The following is an 18,482-nucleotide window of genomic DNA, read 5'->3' on the forward strand; positions in this document are numbered from 1 at the left end:
TTGGTAAGCAACCAACCAACAGATACATGCAAGCAAGCTGCATAGCATCACCCTGGCTTATCTTTGCAAAGTATGAAAGTATGCACTGTTCTAATCTAAATCTCTTTTATTCTTCCAGCAAAAAAAAAAAAAAAAATCTTATATTTTAATAGTTAGGTGAATGTGCATGTCAACAGCTGCTGTTCTCATAAAGATGCATGATGTGAGGATTAAAATGATTTCTGTTTTTCAGCTGCAGTCAACTGCCAACAGCAATAGTTCTTATAATTGTAATCAGTTAGACTTCAAACATAAAAGCAATTGCCAGATAAAGAGATCACGCATAAACTTCATTCAAACCTATTCTATTTATCATGACAGTTCCGCAGATAAGAAAAAAGAAACAGCCTAAAACAACAGAAACTACAGGACATTTTAACACGGGTTAATCTTATTAGATTTGTTAAAGACATTAAGAATGATGAGCTGCGCATCCGTTTTTATTTCTGCTTTGGGAAAAATCATAACAGAACTTAAGTCAATCATTGTCATTAAGAATATTAAAAAATACATCAGCATGAAATTGGTGAGTATAGTGCATGTTCCACTCATTTCACAAATCATATAAGAACAAACTTCTAAATTCTCGCTCTGGGACTGAACATATTGAATAAATGTGAAATTAACGTAATGTGGTGGGAAGAAGCTGCTATAAAAGAAGAGTTGCAAAATTACTTCCAGTTTGTTCTTTGTAGTGTTTCTCTCAGTCATTTACACATGGAAATGTACTGTCAGCTCACCACATCACTTAATATTAATATCACATTAAAAATTTAAATGCAAATGCATCCAGACCAAAAGGCATACATATCACACATAGTCAAATCATGTTAATGATTTAGATGAAGACTGACCATGAAGTGCAAAACAAGGCATTTTTTCCCCAAACATGGCAGAAAAACTGAGCCATTTACTCTGGGCTACAATGAGCAACAGGACAGTTACCCACTAGCCAGTGACTCAGATTTGTGTCCCAAACACGAAACACACATATTCAGCTGAAATCATAGCTTTTAATAAAAACACAGCAGCTCAGGGCACATGCAAATCAACTTAAGAAAATGGGAACTAAGCGAGCAAAACCCATTAAGTGGCCTCCTTTTAAGCTTTCTGTGATTGATTGGATTAACTTATTGTCATCCTAGTATTCTTCGTTATTAGTTTAAAATGCAAATTCACAAAGGCAAATGCCCACTTTGATTGGTTTTGATTCATGCAATGATTCATGGTCTTCTATTCCCCATTTCTGAATTGCTTTGGGTTCAACCCTTTAAAATCTTTAAATTCATGTAAATAAATGCCTGTCCTATCTTTAATCCAGATGTCCCCAAACCTTGCGAGATTCTCTGTCCTTTCCGAGATATGCAGCACTGTAATTATTAGACTATTTTAAGACTGCTATCTAATTCTGCTATATTCATTATCATATATATATAATTCAGTAAGACCAGTATACTTTCATGGACATTTTCTTTTCTATATTTAATTCTATAGTATACATTTTATTTTATATTTTATTGTTATATTTTTTATTCTTTACTTTTATTTCATTCTTTCATACCTATATGGTGTGTGTTCACAGTGTGTGTGTGTGTTCACTGCTCTGTGTGTGCACTTCGGATGGGTTAAATGCAGAGCACAAATTCTGAGTATGGGTCACCACACTTGGCTGAATGTCACGTCACTATATTTATGTATATGTTTCTGTGTTGTATACTTTATTAATTGCTCTTCCATGGAGTGGACCTGACTCACATGTCACTGCTGGTTATATATTCTCTATATAATTGTGTATGTGACGAATACAAAATCTTGAATCTTGACTCAGTTTGCTGAGAGGACTGATTCTCACACACGATATTCTTTGATATACTACTGTCAAAATAACAGAGTTAATTTGGATGTATTTAGCTTTTAAGAACAACCATAAGATAATGCCGGCTTCTCCGGTAGTGGGCGGAACTAATGCACAAACAGCGAAGTCATTGGCTGGCACTCATCTATGCATGTGCCCTTTTTGATTTCAGCAAATCGTCCCGAGTGAACGCAGACAAAGTGATTAATGTACTGTCACGATCATTAGATGGAGTGCCCATGAACTTCAGTAGAGGGCACTCCACTCAGGACCATTCCACCCATCAACCAACCACTAGAAGTCACTTGGACACCAACACCTCTCACACTGTTGCACCACACAAAATACATTTCCCATGAGTCACTGCTTCACAATCACCTTGCCACACCTGCACCTCATTCATCAGCCAATTTCCTTGCCACACCTGCACCTCATTTACACACAAAAAAGCAGCACAATCACTCTCAATGATATTCATGATAGTTGACGCCTACTCGCATATGACTTTTACCGACAAAAAGTGTCTTCGAAAATTTAAATCAATATATTGTTTTCTGTGAGTGAGTAAACAAGACGATTTTCGCATAATTTAGAAAGAAAAATTCTAGTCTACAAGCTCCAGTTCTCAAAAATCGCGGGAACCATTGTTCTTTATGTGTTTTATGGCCTTTTTCAAGTGTTTTAACATTCTTAGTTTTTCACTAACCACACATAATATTTTTTCTTTCTCAAAATCATGTACATACATGCATTTCACATATCATTATAGCCCAGTTTGTGCTGATTACAGTGAGATTAGACTTTACCCATTTAGATATTTATAAGAAACTGAAAAAAACACAAATGTCAGGGCATGACAAAACTTCTCCAGGCCCCAAAAATACCCTTAGACTCCAGAGGGTTAACCACAGCCATGAGCTTCAGGATAAACAAACACAAAGCACATGTGGAAGTCTGTCAGTATATGATCACCATTGTGCTCATGATCAAGACACTTAATCCCAGGATGTTCCAGGGAAATTGCATCTGAAATAATTTCATGGTGTTGACTTTGTTCAGACTCCATAAGTCACTGTTTACCTTACAGACTAAAAGCAGAGGCCGAATGGAGTTGCTACTGCAACTGGGTGCTGCATTACTAATTAATATTCATGAACCAAGTTTTCTTAATTTGAATGCCCCTACATTCAAAAACTAAATACAAATCCTCTTTTTTGGGGATAAGTGTAGCAGTCTCAAAAGAGTAGGCCTGTCTGCAAATCCTTTGGGAATGGCCTTGCCGTCACAAGCGCCAGCGAGACTCCACACTACCTGCAGTGACAATAATTCAATTTGTGCATATGTGCATTTGTATGCGCAGGCACTGGCGCCTGACCTCCAGTACATAAACAAAACAAGGCTTTCTCCTGCAGCTCTCCATGTATTTCTTCACCTTGACTCAAATCAGAATCGATTCATTCCATTTCTTTGTTAAATTCAATGCCACTCCCTATGTTCGCACTACCTGGAATTACAATTCTCTTCCGTTTTCTACCACCGATAATACTGACAGCCAAAACTTCGGGAGTTTCCTGATGCTACACTATTGAGCATCACCTTGTAAAGACCTCCAGAAAGCCGATTAAAAGCATCAGTCTATATTCATTGCTTAAATCAGTAATGACAGCTGTGAAGACAGCCCAAGGTTTACAAGATGATTTTAAGCATGTCAAAAGCCATTTAAATAAAATATAACACACAAGTAACTGCTTCCAGTAGATTATGACTTGGATTGCTCTCCCATCTTATGTTTAGTAACGCACTTAAATGCTCACATCCCTCACCGCAGGGCCAGAAACAGACCACAATCTACATGTTTAGTAGAAAAAGGTTTAAATGAGCGAGGAACTACAACAAAATGCTCTTCAGTGCAAAAAAAAAAAAAAAAAAGAAGCTCTTTTTCATTATGGAATATGATGTAAGAAAAAGGCATGAGTTTAGTCACAGGTGCCTGAATAACTTCAGTCTCAATCACTTTTATACTCATTTTCTCTCCAAATAGAGAGAGAATAGAGGTTTTTACATTCCTGCAACATATTTCTCTTTAACACACATATCCATGTGTCCTCATGAATATATTCTGAACAGCAGGGATAAAACAACTTTTGAGTAAAGTGTACATTTCAATCTCAAGCTCCTGGATTCCAGGCCAAATTGTGTATCTCATTTTATTCTGACATTCCATAGCAATCCATGAATAACTAAAGATATACACAGTTTTTTTTCCTGCATTTTTAACATGAGTACCACAGATTGGTTCACCCTTATGAAAAAAACGTTTATTCAAGTGTGATATTAGTATACTTATTTAAATTAAAAACAGGACAGTATAATTTTAGTTTACATTTTATGTAGTTCTCAGAAATGGGCTTTATGCATTTCACAGAAATATACTTAAAATTACATTTAAGTATACTTGACTTATTCTTACAAAAAGTCTAAATATATTTGAGCTATACTTGTGCTCCTAGAAATCTGGGTATTCATTGTTAAATGGTAGAGGGTGCTAGTACACATATTCTGTACAGAATTTCCAAGAAAACACAAGTGAAGAAGAAAAAGAAACAACAGATACTAACAAGTAACGTGATCATCTGACATGAAACAGCATTAAAACAGTTATGGGATAAAATGTCGACCGAATAAATTACACTCAAGCTTTGGGAACTTTGTATAAAACAATGTAAGCTGCACACCCAACACTGATCATAGATGAAAGAATGAACTTACAATTGAACATACTTTTACACTTTTTTTCTGTTAATGTGCAATAATAATAATAATAATAATAATAATAATAATAATAATAATAATAATAATAATAAATAATCATATAATGCTAATTTGGTAGTTTTAATTTGGTAAAGTGGTTAGATATGTCTAAGACAGAGTGTTGTCTATGAGCTTAAATTTTGAAGATCCAAATTAATACTATTTCACTAGTTCACGCTTACATATAATTAGCTGAGGTATGGTATGCGTATTTGGCGTGCTGTCCGGGGAAGGGCTCCGAGCTCGGGAATTGCCCGAAGCTAGAGTACCCCCCCTTCCCCGTATATTGTAAAGTGAACTTGAAGTGAGGAGATGGGGTGGAGGAGGGATGCTGATAAACCGTCAATGGATAGAGGTAAGTCAGCGATATTTATACTGTGGGATTGATTACTTGATTGTGGTCCACCTGTGATGATTAGGCTAAGTATCTGACGCGCTCCTCCCGAATCTTCATAGATAATTACATTTCACTAGTTCACGCTTACATATAATTAGCTGAGGTATGGTATGCGTATTTGGCGTGCTGTCCGGGGAAGGGCTCCGAGCTCGGGAATTGCCCGAAGCTAGAGTACCCCCCAAAAAGGCAAATGTACAGGAGGACAGCCGCCAGTTTAAAGAATGCCCCCCAAAAAGCAGAGTACTGGCGGGGGCTGATTTGGTTTTTGAGAAGTTATCTCGTTGGCAGGCTGGAAGGGCCTACGTACTCCGGCGGGAGCGACTTGGGCGTTGAGAGAGTAGGCCCTACCAGCTGCAGCTAGTGAACTACGTGGTTGTTGGCGCCCGGTCGGTAGGGCTCGGGCCGATGCTCAACTGGAGTTTTTTGGCGTTGGATCGGTGAGCCCTGCCGGCCGATGAGGAGGAGCGGCGTGGTTGTGGTGCCCGACCGGGAGGACCCGAGTTGCCTCGACCGGAATAGGTCACGGTGTCGGCGTACGGGCCCTACTGGCTGATAGCCCCTGCTATTCAGTGGGTGAAGGGCCTAACGCTGACCGAGAGGGCCCATGAAGCCTCCGACAGGAGATTGAGACTCAGGATGACGGACGTCTGGGTCCTCTCGGTTAGGCAGATAAAAAGCTTTTGGGCCAGCCGACAAGGAGGACTCTGGCAACATCCGAAGGGAGATCCCGACTCACGGCATCGGCTGGATGAGATTCACTTGCGGCTGGCAAGCATAGGCCCGTCCGGGAGACTCTCGCCAGACGTCTGAAGGGAGCGCACGCGACAGACGGGTAAGCCTCGGCGGACGGGGAGGGTTGGAAAGGAAAACCCGACTGGGAGGACTCTCGCAGCATCCGATGGGGCCTCAAACTCAGAACATCGAACGGGTAAGCCTCGCCAGACGGGGTTAAAAGATGTGAGAGTAGCTGAGGGTAGCTTTTTTTTTTTTTTTTTTTTGCAGGATTTGGCGAGAGGACGAGACTCGTGGCGTCGGACGGTTAAGCCTCGCCTACCGTCAAATGGAAAGGTAAGTTGTGTGGCCGAGAGACTGTTGCCGACGTTCGAAGGGAGCACACACATCGAACGGGTAAGCCTCGCCGACCGTAGGGTGGAAACGTAAAGCAAGTCTGACCAGGAGGCTCTCGCCAGCGTCCGAAGGGAGCACACACATCGAACGGGTAAGCCTCGCTGACCATAGAAAAGGAAAAGGTAAGGTTGTCTAACCGGGAGGCTCTCGCCGGCGTCCGAAGGGAGCACGCGCATCGAACGGGTAAGCCTCTCCGGATGGCGGACAGAAAAGGTAACGATAGGTGGCCAGGAGGCTCTTGCCAGCGTCCGGCGGGGACAAACTGGGTGAGCCTCGCAGGCCGTAGGTTAGAAAAGGTAAGTTTGCGTGGTCGTTAGGCTGTCGTCTGCGTTTAAGGGAGTTTGCTACTCCTGGCAAGAGACGGTTTAGCCTTGGTGACCGTAGGGAGGAAAGAGAGTTATTGTGTGTTAGGTACTTGCAGCATTTAAGCAGCTTGCTTGTAGGTTAGTAACCTGAAACACACAGTAGGGTCGTGGTTGGCTGGCCAGGAGGCTGTCGCTGGCGTCCGATGGGAGCACTCACATCGGACGGGTAAGCCTCGCTGGCCAAGGGTGGAAAAGGTCAGGTTGTCTAGCCAGGAGGCTCGGACCGACGTCCGATAGGAGCTTAGCTCCAGGAATCGAACGGGTAAACCTCTCTGGCTGAAGGACGGAAAAGGTTGTCCGGCCGGGAGGCTCTTACCTTCGTCCGACAGGAGCTTAGCTCCCGGATAGAACGGTTAAGCCTCGCTGGCCAAAGGACGGAAAAGGTAAGGTTGTCTAGCCGGGAAGCTCTCGCCTACGTTCAATGGGAGCCTTGACTCCATGCGTTGGGCGGGTAAACTTCTCCGTACGAAAGACAGAAATGGAAAAGCAGGTAGCCGGGGGCTTTCACCTACGTCCGAAGGGAGTGTGAGCTTCTGGCAACGAACGGGTAAGCCTTGCTGGCCGCAGAATGGAAAAGGTGAGGTTGTCTGGCCAGGAGGCTCTCGTCAGCATCCGATGGGAGCTCAAGCTCTTGGCATCGAAGAGAGAAGCCTTGCCGGCCATAGGATTGAAAAAGGTAAGGTTATCTGGTCGGGAGGCTATGGCCAGCATCCGGTGTCTTTTTATTTATCATTTATTTATTTATTTTCTATATTTATTTTTATTTATTATATTTATTAAAATTGCGACACCAGATGGGTAGTCTCTCCAGCCATCGGAGGGAAAATTGAGATTGTTTTATCTGCGAAGAGCTCGTTAGTGTTCGGCGAAAGCGTAACTTGCGGTATTGGATGGGTACATCTTGCCATCGAAGGGAAAATTTGTTTGGGCTGCAATGTACTCATTGGTGTTCGATAGGTAAATGTCGTTTTTTTTTTTTTTTTTTTTTTTTTTTTTTTTTTTTGGTTAATCGGCCTATTTTAATCGGGTAAGCTTCGCTGGTGGTCGGATGGAAAGTCCAAGATTGATTAAGTGGGAAAGCATCTGGCAGGATTGTAATACTTGCGATGTCAAACGAGTAAGCTTTGCTGATAGTTGAATGGAGAAGGCAAAGGTTGGTTCAACCGGGAGCCCTCTTGCAGGGCCTGGCAGGGAGTTCGATACTAAAGATTTATTTGTCTACGAGGGTAGACGCTGTGAGGCTTACTTGAATAATTGTTTAGCAAATCCAATGAGCTGCTTCCGATAATGAGTCCGAAAAAATCTTGGTGCAGTCATAGTATCCGAAATTAAGAGTGCAAAAATAAATTGGATTTCCTGTGCCAGTGTACCCCAAATAGGTGCCATGTATCGGCAATGTGGTCATTGTCAGCACGTGAGATCGATGGTACATATCGACGATGTAATCGTGCATGGGTGGAGTAAGAGAAAGATTCTTTATACTTTCTGAGCTTACTATTTACCATTTTGACCATGCAGGTGCACGAAAAGAGCCTATGGAATCACCAATAATCAAAAAAAATATATACTTTCGGACGTACTGATACACTGGTATTAAGTATAAGTACTATATTTAAATACTGCTAGGTCATGTAGTCGGCACTACGGTCATCTCGCTTGTCCAGTGAAATTTTTTTTTTTTTTTTTAACCTACGGGCTCACATCATCCTTTGAGAGCACGGGCGAGCGGGAAATGCAGTGCTGAGATGGGATAACGGAGCAGTTTGATAGCCGATTTAAGGTAGGCCGCCTAATGATTATTATAAAAACGTTGGTTGGAAAATGGGCCTAATATCGTCTTGGCTATTGTCGATACATGATGCTATCACCGCAAGCTCGGATGCATTGCATGCCTTTAGGCAGAGGTGATGTGTGGTATTTATTTATTTATTTTTATTTATTTATTTATTATTATTTTTTTTTTATATATATATATTTAGGTGTAGGGAAGGCTCCTGCGGGAGCAGACGCTGCTACAGCAGTGGGGCTGCTACGGCAGTGTGGAGGTATAGGAAAGGCTCCTGCGGGAGCAGACACTGCGTGGCAGTGAGGAGGTGTAGGAAAGGCTCCTGCGGGAGCAGACACTGCGCGGCAGTGAGGAGGTATAGGAAAGGCTCCTGCGGGAGCAGATACTGCGCGGCAGTGAGGAGGTGTAGGAAAGGCTCCTGCGGGAGCAGACACTGCGCGGCAGTGAGGAGGTATAGGAAAGGCTCCTGCGGGAGCAGACACTGCGCGGCAGTGAGGAGGTATAGGAAAGGCTCCTGCGGGGGCAGACACTGCGCGGCAGTGAGGAGGTATAGGAAAGGCTCCTGCGGGGGCAGACACTGCTGTGGCAGTGGGGAGAACGGGAAAGGCTCCTGCGGGAGCAGATACTGTTGCGGCAGTGGGGAGATATGGGAAAGGCTCCTGCGGGAGCAGACACTGCAGCGGCAGTGGGGAGATACAGGAAAGGCTCCTGCGGGAGCAGACACTGCAGCGGCGGTGGGGAGATACAGGAAAGGCTCCTGCGGGAGCAGACACTGCAGTGGCGGTGGGGAGGTACAGGAAAGGCTCCTGCGGGAGCAGACACTGCAGCGGCGGTGGGGAGATACAGGAAAGGCTCCTGCGGGAGCAGACACTGCAGCGGCGGTGGGGAGATGCAGGAAAGGCTCCTGCGGGAGCAGACACTGCAGCGGCGGTGGGGAGATACAGGAAAGGCTCCTGCGGGAGCAGACACTGCAGTGGCGGTGGGGAGGTACAGGAAAGGCTTCTGCGGGAGCAGACACTGCTGCGGCAGTGAGGAGGTACATAAAAGGCTACTTGCTTCGGCTGCTGTAGATGTTGGCTGTGGGAAGAGTAAAAAGTGTTAGTAATATTTGATGGGGCAAGCTAAAAATGGATGGGTAGCCTACTGTGTTACCAGCTTAGCAATTTGTTGCCTGATTTGACAATTCCTCAGGCCTTGTCCACCTTATTATGTTCCTGTTGGAAAAGCATCTTTCCTCTCATTTGGCCTCCGGGCTCTTTAGACGGACTCCCGAGCGGATACGTTTGGAACGCTGTTTTCACGTTGTATTATGGACTGTGGAAACAGAGGCTTTTGGAAACGATTGAGCATGTTTAGTCTTTTAAGGCGTTGTACCGAAAGACATGATTATAGCAGTAACGTTAACCCCTTACCAGACACCCCCCATTTTTGGCATGGAGGCAGAAATTATATACCCAAAATAAAGATGTTTCTGTTCATGATTCTTTCTGACTAGATCCATGATCAACATTTGTCCATGAGCTAACACTTTGACGTTTACCGTTCAGGAATAGGAATAGTTTTCCTGACATGATGGAAAATTAATCACTGGAATTATGTTTTATCGAAATATTGGTCAAATATAAAAGCCAAAGTCTTTGGACTTCAATTGATGCGCGGTTTATCCAGATCAAGTAAGAGAGTGATGTTTAACGTGCTGTAAAAATGAAACGTAGACTGGGGGCGTTGGCGATGCTTGCAGCAAATGGGTTAACAGCAGTTATGGCAGTTATTCGCTTCCAAGTGGTTTCTAAAGAGATTTACTTTCCGGTTTTTTCGTATTACGGTCCTTAAAAGGCGATGGTAATTTTACTCACACTTGCTATCCTGCATCTAAACACGAGGGCAGATGCGTTTTAGATTAATTTTGAGTGATCACGCCAGTGAATGGTAAAATAGGTCCCTAAATGATTTGGTCCTACCAGGAGACTTGCATGGAAATTAAAATTTTAAAATTAAATTAAGCATTTAGCAGGCGCTTTTATACAGAGACTTAAGTTTTTTTTTTTTTTTTTTTTTAACTTATGTCTGTATCATTTCGGCGAGGTTTAAACGTGCGCGGTAAGGCGAATGTAACAATAATAGTAAATAATAATAAGAATGCATTTTATTTGTAGAAACGAACGCCAAAAGCAATACAACAATTCATTAAAGACAGACAGTCTTGAATAAATGTGACTTGTGACCCAACATAGGTGCATATCTGACGTGCAGAAGAAGTACATTCCATAGCTTAGGGGCTTCATATGAAAAGGCTCTTTGCCCCATGGTCTTTAGCTCACATTATGGCTGGTGAAGTGAAAGAGTTAGTAGAGCGAAGAGAGCGTGATGGAATATAAGGACTGATGAGTTCACAAAGATGCTCAGGTGCAGTCCCATGAAGTGCCTAGTATGTTAAGATAGAAATTTTAAAATCAATTCTCACGTTTACGGGAAGCCCGTGTAATTGTGAAAGAACCGGTAATGTGTTCGCGAGGAGAAGTAACGTTACAAGCGTGCGGCAGAATACTGAAGCTTGCTCAACGATTTAGCTGGAAGGCCTGAGAACAAGGCATTACGATAATCTAACCTAATGCCTTTGGCTTCGTGGTTAAAAGTGGCATCATCATCCGACGGAACGGTGGATCTGTAGTCCAAATCTATGCGGGATCCACACCCCGGATCAGCGGGTGGCGGTAATGCACCTTTACGTTGGTTTGCCGAAACCGCCATAAAACGCTACTAGAAGAAGACGGAACTACGTCAAGACGTAGTTTAACAAAACTTTAGCCGCAAAACTGCTTTTAGATGCAACACTTTGAATGCGAACTGCCGTAAAAATCCAATGAAGAAAAAGAAGAACCTGTTTTTTAGCGTCTTCGCCTGGAAATGTATTAGTCTGCGCCGCTAGAGGAAGCGGCCTCACACTGCCACTCGGCCGGAACGCCGTGGTGAAAGGCTGAGCCGTGGTTGGATTCTTTCTGCTGCAATCCAGCGCTCGACGAGAGCTCGGTCTCGGGCGGCACGATCGTGTATCGAGCAAGACGAGCTCGGAGTTGCATCTCGGAGTTGTCTATTGGCCACGATGTGTGGTTTGGCGAGGATAGCAGCTGTCGCGATGACGCTTAATGCTGCTCAACGGCCGTGTTTGGCTGGGTAGAAATGATCTCGGGTCCGGCAAAAGCAACGGGTCTTATAAATCCCCTGTTTAGCACTCTTCGTTGGTACGAAAATTGGGTCTGTGATAAGGTGACTGACGAAGCGAACCAGCATGCTGATAAACCGTCAATGGATAGAGGTAAGTCAGCGATATTTATACTGTGGGATTGATTACTTGATTGTGGTCCACCTGTGATGATTAGGCTAAGTATCTGACGCGCTCCTCCCGAATCTTCATAGATAATTACATTTAAAGATCTTCGAAAACCCTTTAAAAGCTTTTGCCAAATGCATAAATCTAAATGTAAATAATTTCAGTGCCTTTGAAACACAAGTCCTGCGTTCCAGTCCTGCTTTCAGCTGCACATTTGCTGGCCAGGTCTGCACTACAGGTGTCCTCGAGAGACTAGAAGACGACACATGTGCTGGCCAGGCAGAGATGGAGAACCAAGCAGATGTGAGCATGTCATGATTTTCTTTGTTCATGAGCTGTGGGTGGACAGCTGTTGTGTGACTCTCACCTGTGACGTACTCCAGTTTTGGCAGGAAAATGTCCCAGAACTTGCACTGCTGGTCTCGAAGCATCCGGAGTGTTTGTGACAGGCCAGTGTTAAGTGTGACATACTGCTGATGTTCCAGCATGAACGGCGGCCAATCCGCTCCCTCCACGCTCAGATCCCTGAAACGTCAAGCAAAGAAATCAACCAAAAGGTCAGTTTATGTATGGAGCCAAGTTACATCAATACATTTGTGCCCCAAAACAACTCAAGCCAAAAAAAAATCAATGCAATGACTCAATAGCTACGATGTTTACATGCTCTCGTAAAGAACACCTTGCAGTCCTTTACGACAAGAGGCTTTGAATCTTAATGCACAATCCCAGCAAAGTCTTCATAACAAGCTGTTTAAGGAATTGCACTCAATACATTTTCATAAGCGAATCACCCCATTCCGGGAAAAGATTAACTTCTGCGTGTTCTTTTGTGATCTTGTTTACTGATCATGTTCATTGATGTATTAGCTTCGTGTTGTTCCCCTGCAGCGTGAAGAATGTATGAAGTGTTAATTGAAAGAATCTAAGCTTGCAGCCACTATAAAGGCTGTCTCTGCTTCTCCATAATTTATGCCAAACAAATGAGGATGCTAATCAACACAGGCCTGCCAGCAACACCAAGACTTGCTTTTTAAAATGTATTTATTTATTTATTTTTACACATTAACTGAAAAAGTGTGAGCAGATGAAAGGCTGTCTCATCAAGATATTAAGGATTAAACAACTTTTCCAAATCTGCACTGGCTTATACTCATCTATAAATGTAAACAATCCCCCTCAGTGTTTAAGTAAATATATACAAATACATAAAATAGTAAACACAAATATGAGTATAATATTCTTTATTATTGGAATATTTCAGCAACAAATAAAAATGCATTATTCCAACACTGCAAAGGGGATAAAAACTGCACCATAGAGATTGCCCATGTTTTGTAAGCCACAAGTCATTTGATGCTACATATCACATAATGCTTTTAATGTGTTGAACAAACCAAAGTGTAAATTGTTATTTACTGACAACATTCTTCCTCACACGCAGTAGCTTTCATTTCTCATCCAAACTTTGGTTATCAAATTTCTGCAGCCCTACCTAGAAGGGTACAACTCGAGTGGCCATAAAGATACCATTTTGTTATTTTTTTTCTTCTCGAAGTGCATGGAGGAAAGAAGGTCAAATGTGTTTGAAATGGCATTAGAGTTAGCAAATGATAGCAAAATTTGTATGTTTTGGTTAGTCTACTCTAGATAGAACATAAGCTCATAAAGTAGATGTTGTGTCAGATTTACACTCACCCACTTCTAGCAAAGTTGCTCCAGTGCTCCATGATCCTTCTGCTCTGGGCTTCCTCCTCCTTGGAGGATCCAAAGGTCTGGTTCAACGGAATCCCAAAAACAAATGGGATCTCAGTCCCCTTGCATTACACCCATCAACCGAGGCTAGGGGTCGAAGCTGGAGCGATGGTTAAAGAGGAACAACTGGGCACTGTCACCATTCTCGAAATACCTATGGTCAAAATCCAGTAAGGTACATGAGAAATAACAGTCGCCCACAAACCAGCATAGGGCCTCTCTGTTTTTTGGCTTGATTTGTGCATCTGTCCAATCAGTATACTGAAAAGCAGCTGCCTCTCTGGCTATGTACATTGAACCAGGGATGCCCAAGGACGCACCTGTGAGGAACTAATCTTGATTGATAAGACTCTGGTTATGGATGCCAAATCCAGGTGCGCCAGAAACAAGGAAGTATGTCCCTTCAACCCTGTTTAATCCCAAAGTAGTTCTGTTTTCAGAAAACACCCTGATTGGATTAAAACTCTCAGCATGTCCACAAAAAAATCTCCATCCACTGTTGGCTGAAAAGGAACACTTATTATCATGGGATCAGAAATGACATCGAATGGAAGACTGACTATCTTCTCAGGATCAACTTCCCTTTAAGCAAGTTTCCATTTCATCAGCAGATGGTCCAAGTGGTCAGTTCAGGAGCTGAGCCAGAGTCAAGGAACAGTTCCAGGCCAGAGCTGGCTTCACTGGCACCCACACAGCATTGGGTCTGACACTCTGGAAAATTGTGCTGGTAAACAGTCCATGGCTGCCCTGTGAAAGCAAATTGAGTCCCACAGAGCCAGCACCAGCACTCTCCCTAAACAAGGTTACGGAAGATGGATCACCCCCAAATGCATCAATATTCCTTGCCATTCATCTGAGAGCCAGGCTCTGGTCAAATAGACCAATGTTACCTTTAATGCTCTTACTTTCAGGTAGAGATATGAAGCCCAATTCCCCTAATCAGAAGTTCATGGATACCAACACTACCTGTTGTGAGTGACTGAAAAAACGCCCATCGTACACATGCAGTACCTGTGGAAAAGCCTCCACCATAAAGCCACACCATAACTGGGACTAAGGGTTTGGCTCTGTTTTGGAAATCAGTTGAAGGAGTCCAAACATTAAGGTATAGGCAGTCTTCTATAATTCTGGTGTTAGGATTCCACATCACAGCTCCTGCGTACAATGCATCCTGAATAGGAGTACCGTGTGGCATCTCGTATTCAGTTCCACACCTCAGCAGGCTCTGGTCATCTGAAGCGAAGCAGGTCCAATGACTCTGCCTTTGCCAGTTCATCTTGCCCTGCTTCCAGATGTAAGAACAACAGAACCTAAATTGGCAAAGTATATCTGATGTGAATGCCCATCATGATGTCTTCAATGCTGACAAATAAAATAATAAAGAGATCAATATAAGCTTCAAGAGTCATGTTCTGTTTGGGGCTTCAGAGAACCTATACCATATTAACAAGTATCTGCTGTTTTGATTATGTCAGAGGAACTTTCACAGTTAACTTTAACAGTAAATTCCAAAATGACCTTTAACAATCGTCACTGGAGTCTCTGTGACCCCAAATATAAAAACAGGAAAGTCAATCACAACAGAACAGCAGGGTTAACAAAGAGTGATATCGTAACAGGATATTTATTTCTTTTTTCTAAAGGCTGGCTCTCCCTTGTGACAAAACAGCATATTGTGACATTACACAGCTACACAAGTAAGGCAGGAACCAACAGAGAGAGTCATATAGCTATTGATGACACCTCAGTTTCAGCTTACTCCAGATGGAGAGGAAAGCTCAGACAATCAAAATGCTCTCTATGACTCACTCAGTATGATGAGAAATACGGCACCCCTACAACCCTTCTCCTTTTCCAGATTACTCAGCTTCAAGTGCAAAAAAAAAAAAAAAAAAAAAAAAAAAATTTGAATTCTACAATTAGACACCCTGATTGCGTGTTGTGATAGTGGGTTAAATCCTGCTTGATTAATATGGCCTGCCTGCACTGGACAGATTGACCCAGAAGACTGAGCTTCTGTGTTATTGAGTAGAACTACTTTCCTTAAGCATAAAATGTGCCATACAGAGCAGCTTCAAGAGGGACAGGACAGTTTTAGGTTTAGCACATTGGGGCTGTTGTTGACAATGTTGTAAATTAACTTGTAAGTGTTTGTTTCCTTAAAAATCTCTTTACCTTAGTGAGACTTTTTACCTCTGCCTCTTCCTTGATGATTGAAAGGAGACACACCTTATCTCAAATACAAACACTAAAATGTTCCCTCAAATCTTGTCAAAAGTTATCATCCAAGTGGATGCTTCATACTGGTGGTGATTGAGGAAAGAACAATTTAAAACATAACAATCGTCATATCATATACAAATAGAAACTTGAAGATCTTCACAGCAACCCTTCAAAATAAAAGTTTTGTTAAATTTCAAGAAATTGTGAAAATATATATTACTCAATGTAAAGATAGTGCTAAAATTATTCTTAAAACATTTTTTTTAGGGAATAATATTTTTTTTTCTTCTTCCATATTTACATTTTAACCATAAACCTCTGCTGTCCATTACGGTTTTTGACAAGGAAGGGTTTGTTTAATTTTCAGTTGATGTTTTATGCCTTAATTTATTTACCATAGAGTAAATAAATAAAATTAAAGTGTAATGAAACTATTAAAATTGAAAACACAGAGTTTGGTAAAAAAAAAAAAAAAAAAAAAAAAAAAAAATTTGAGAATGGAATAAAGGAAAAAAAAATCAAGAAATAAAAAGAGAAAACTTGGTTTAAAAAATAAACAAACAAAAATTATTTAATAGGCCCTTATTACAGTCAGTAAGGTTTTGATCAAACATGCCAGAATAGTCTACAATATTTACAATATTATTGTTTTACTGTACTTTTGATAAAATAAAATATGGTTCATATAATCTAATATGAAGCTTTGTCACTTCACAAATCACAACAGCATCTCTACACAAATCACAAAGCCCTCTGCATCACAGGCGATCCCACTCACCCATCACACAGCTTCTTCAGCCTGCTACCCCCCCCCCCCTCCCCCCGTGATGCCATGCACTAGTCACTTTGTGCAGCATTCGTCTGCTCACCTCATTCAGCATGGAACTTATGTCATTCCACTACCTCATCATTCAGTTAAACAAAATAACTGCTTTTGAGCCCTTTGTCACTTGTCACTTTAATCAGACTTAATAAGATATTTTTAATAAGGGATTTTTGCACTAAAAATCTGCACTGTTGTTCACTTCATTGATTTGCACAATATCTGTAATTTGCCTTGCGCTGCTTTATTTAACTTTATTTTTAATTTTGTTATGCCTTTTTTTACATTCCCTTATTCTATAGTAGTATCTACATTTTATATTTGATCTAGATCTTTTAGGCTTTAATGTTAATGTTATCTGTATGCACCGGGGGTCTGAGAGTAACGCAATTTCGATTCTCTGTATGAATGTACTGTACATGTGGAAATTGACAATAAAGCAGACTTGAACTTGAACTTATGAGGACAAAATTAACAAAAGGAAAAAGGACTACGTCTTAGTTTTGTCAGAATACATGTTAGTTTGGCAATTTAATCTCTCAAATCAAATCAAACAAAATCATATGCAAAAAAGAATTAATTAGAGACCTTGCTTGAATATCTTTGTAAGATGGAAACTATACTGTATATATATATATATATATATATATATATATATGTGTGTGTGTGTGTGTGTATATATATATATATATGTGTATATATATGTGTATATATACACACACATAAATAAAAGGAAAAGGTTGAAAGATAGACTGCAAAAGAGAAAGAGAGTAGGAGGGGTCAACCCACAAAAAGCATGAGATAGCTTGTAAGAGATATATCAGTGAGAGAACTAATAACAGTTTTATCCGTCTGACAGCAGCATCATAACACTGGCGCCATGTTCATGTAAATGCATGTTTAATGTCATGAGGTCCCTGAAGATCCACAGCACTTTATCCGACAGACAATGCAGAAAGACAACAACAAATCTCTGGCGTCTGCATGTTGAGTTGAGAAGATAAGACTCTTTCCTTTCCTTTTTTATTTTGTCCCCTTCGACCAGGCCTTCAGACAAGTTGTTTCCCTCTTCACTCATATATTTTTCTTATCTTAGACACATTTTTTTAACCTTTGTCTAAAAGAAATCAGACATTTGGGTTGAGTTGTCAAAAACCTCTGAAGCGGATCTCGATGAGACCCAAGAGCATGACGTTCTGGGACTTTCGTTGCAGTTCTTAGGACAAGCACCATACCTTTCTAAAGGCCAATCTGAACATTTGGCTTAAAGTCAACATGAAATGGCATTCAAAACCCATTTTACTTCCATAATCTGACATATTTTGCACTGAAATAGGATATTCAAACAATAAAAAATGTAGGGCCTTATTTTACTTATTTGCTAATAACTGGATAACGAGAAATGTGAAATTTATACTGAAGTACATCATTTTTGTGTATATATATATATATATATATATATATATATATATATATATAATATTGCACTATAAGAAAATAAATGTGTATTAAGAAAGGGTAAAGTCTAACTTTGTATTTATTGAAGTAGTAGACTATCATAAAATACAATAAAACACTCAATAAAACAGTCCTCGGGCCTACTGTTTGAAAACTAAAATAGCAGTTTAGCTTTATTACTTTTTATGATAATGATGGTTTAAAAATAACATCATACTGGGCAGAAATCCATTAGTCTTCATGTTTTCCTCCAAAATCAATATCAGTTCAGCAAGGGCTGTGGAAAACACAAAATATCCACCCACGTGCACACATCTTCAACAGACAGAGGGTTATACCGAATACTTTAATAAAGGAAACTCCTATAATATTTACCAGCACCAAACACTGCAACTGTGACGTCTGCCTTTAGTAATTATAGTTCATGGTGTCATACCTTCGTCTGTCTGTGACTCTCCCGGAGCCCCTCAAGACAAACACCCATCTGTCAAACAATCCCTCGGATCTAAGATGG

General features: G+C 41.3%; 1 pseudogene; it reads right to left on the reverse strand.

Moving 5' to 3' along the window:
- LOC113093591 (acetylcholinesterase-like) overlaps positions 1 to 17,700 on the reverse strand; it is a 175,770-nt pseudogene extending 158,070 nt beyond the window's left edge.
- Between the last annotated feature and the right edge of the window lie 782 nt (positions 17,701 to 18,482).

The sequence above is a fragment of the Carassius auratus genome, unplaced genomic scaffold, assembly GCF_003368295.1.
Source record: "Carassius auratus strain Wakin unplaced genomic scaffold, ASM336829v1 scaf_tig00215108, whole genome shotgun sequence".
In the NCBI taxonomy this organism is placed as follows: Eukaryota; Metazoa; Chordata; class Actinopteri; order Cypriniformes; family Cyprinidae; genus Carassius; species Carassius auratus.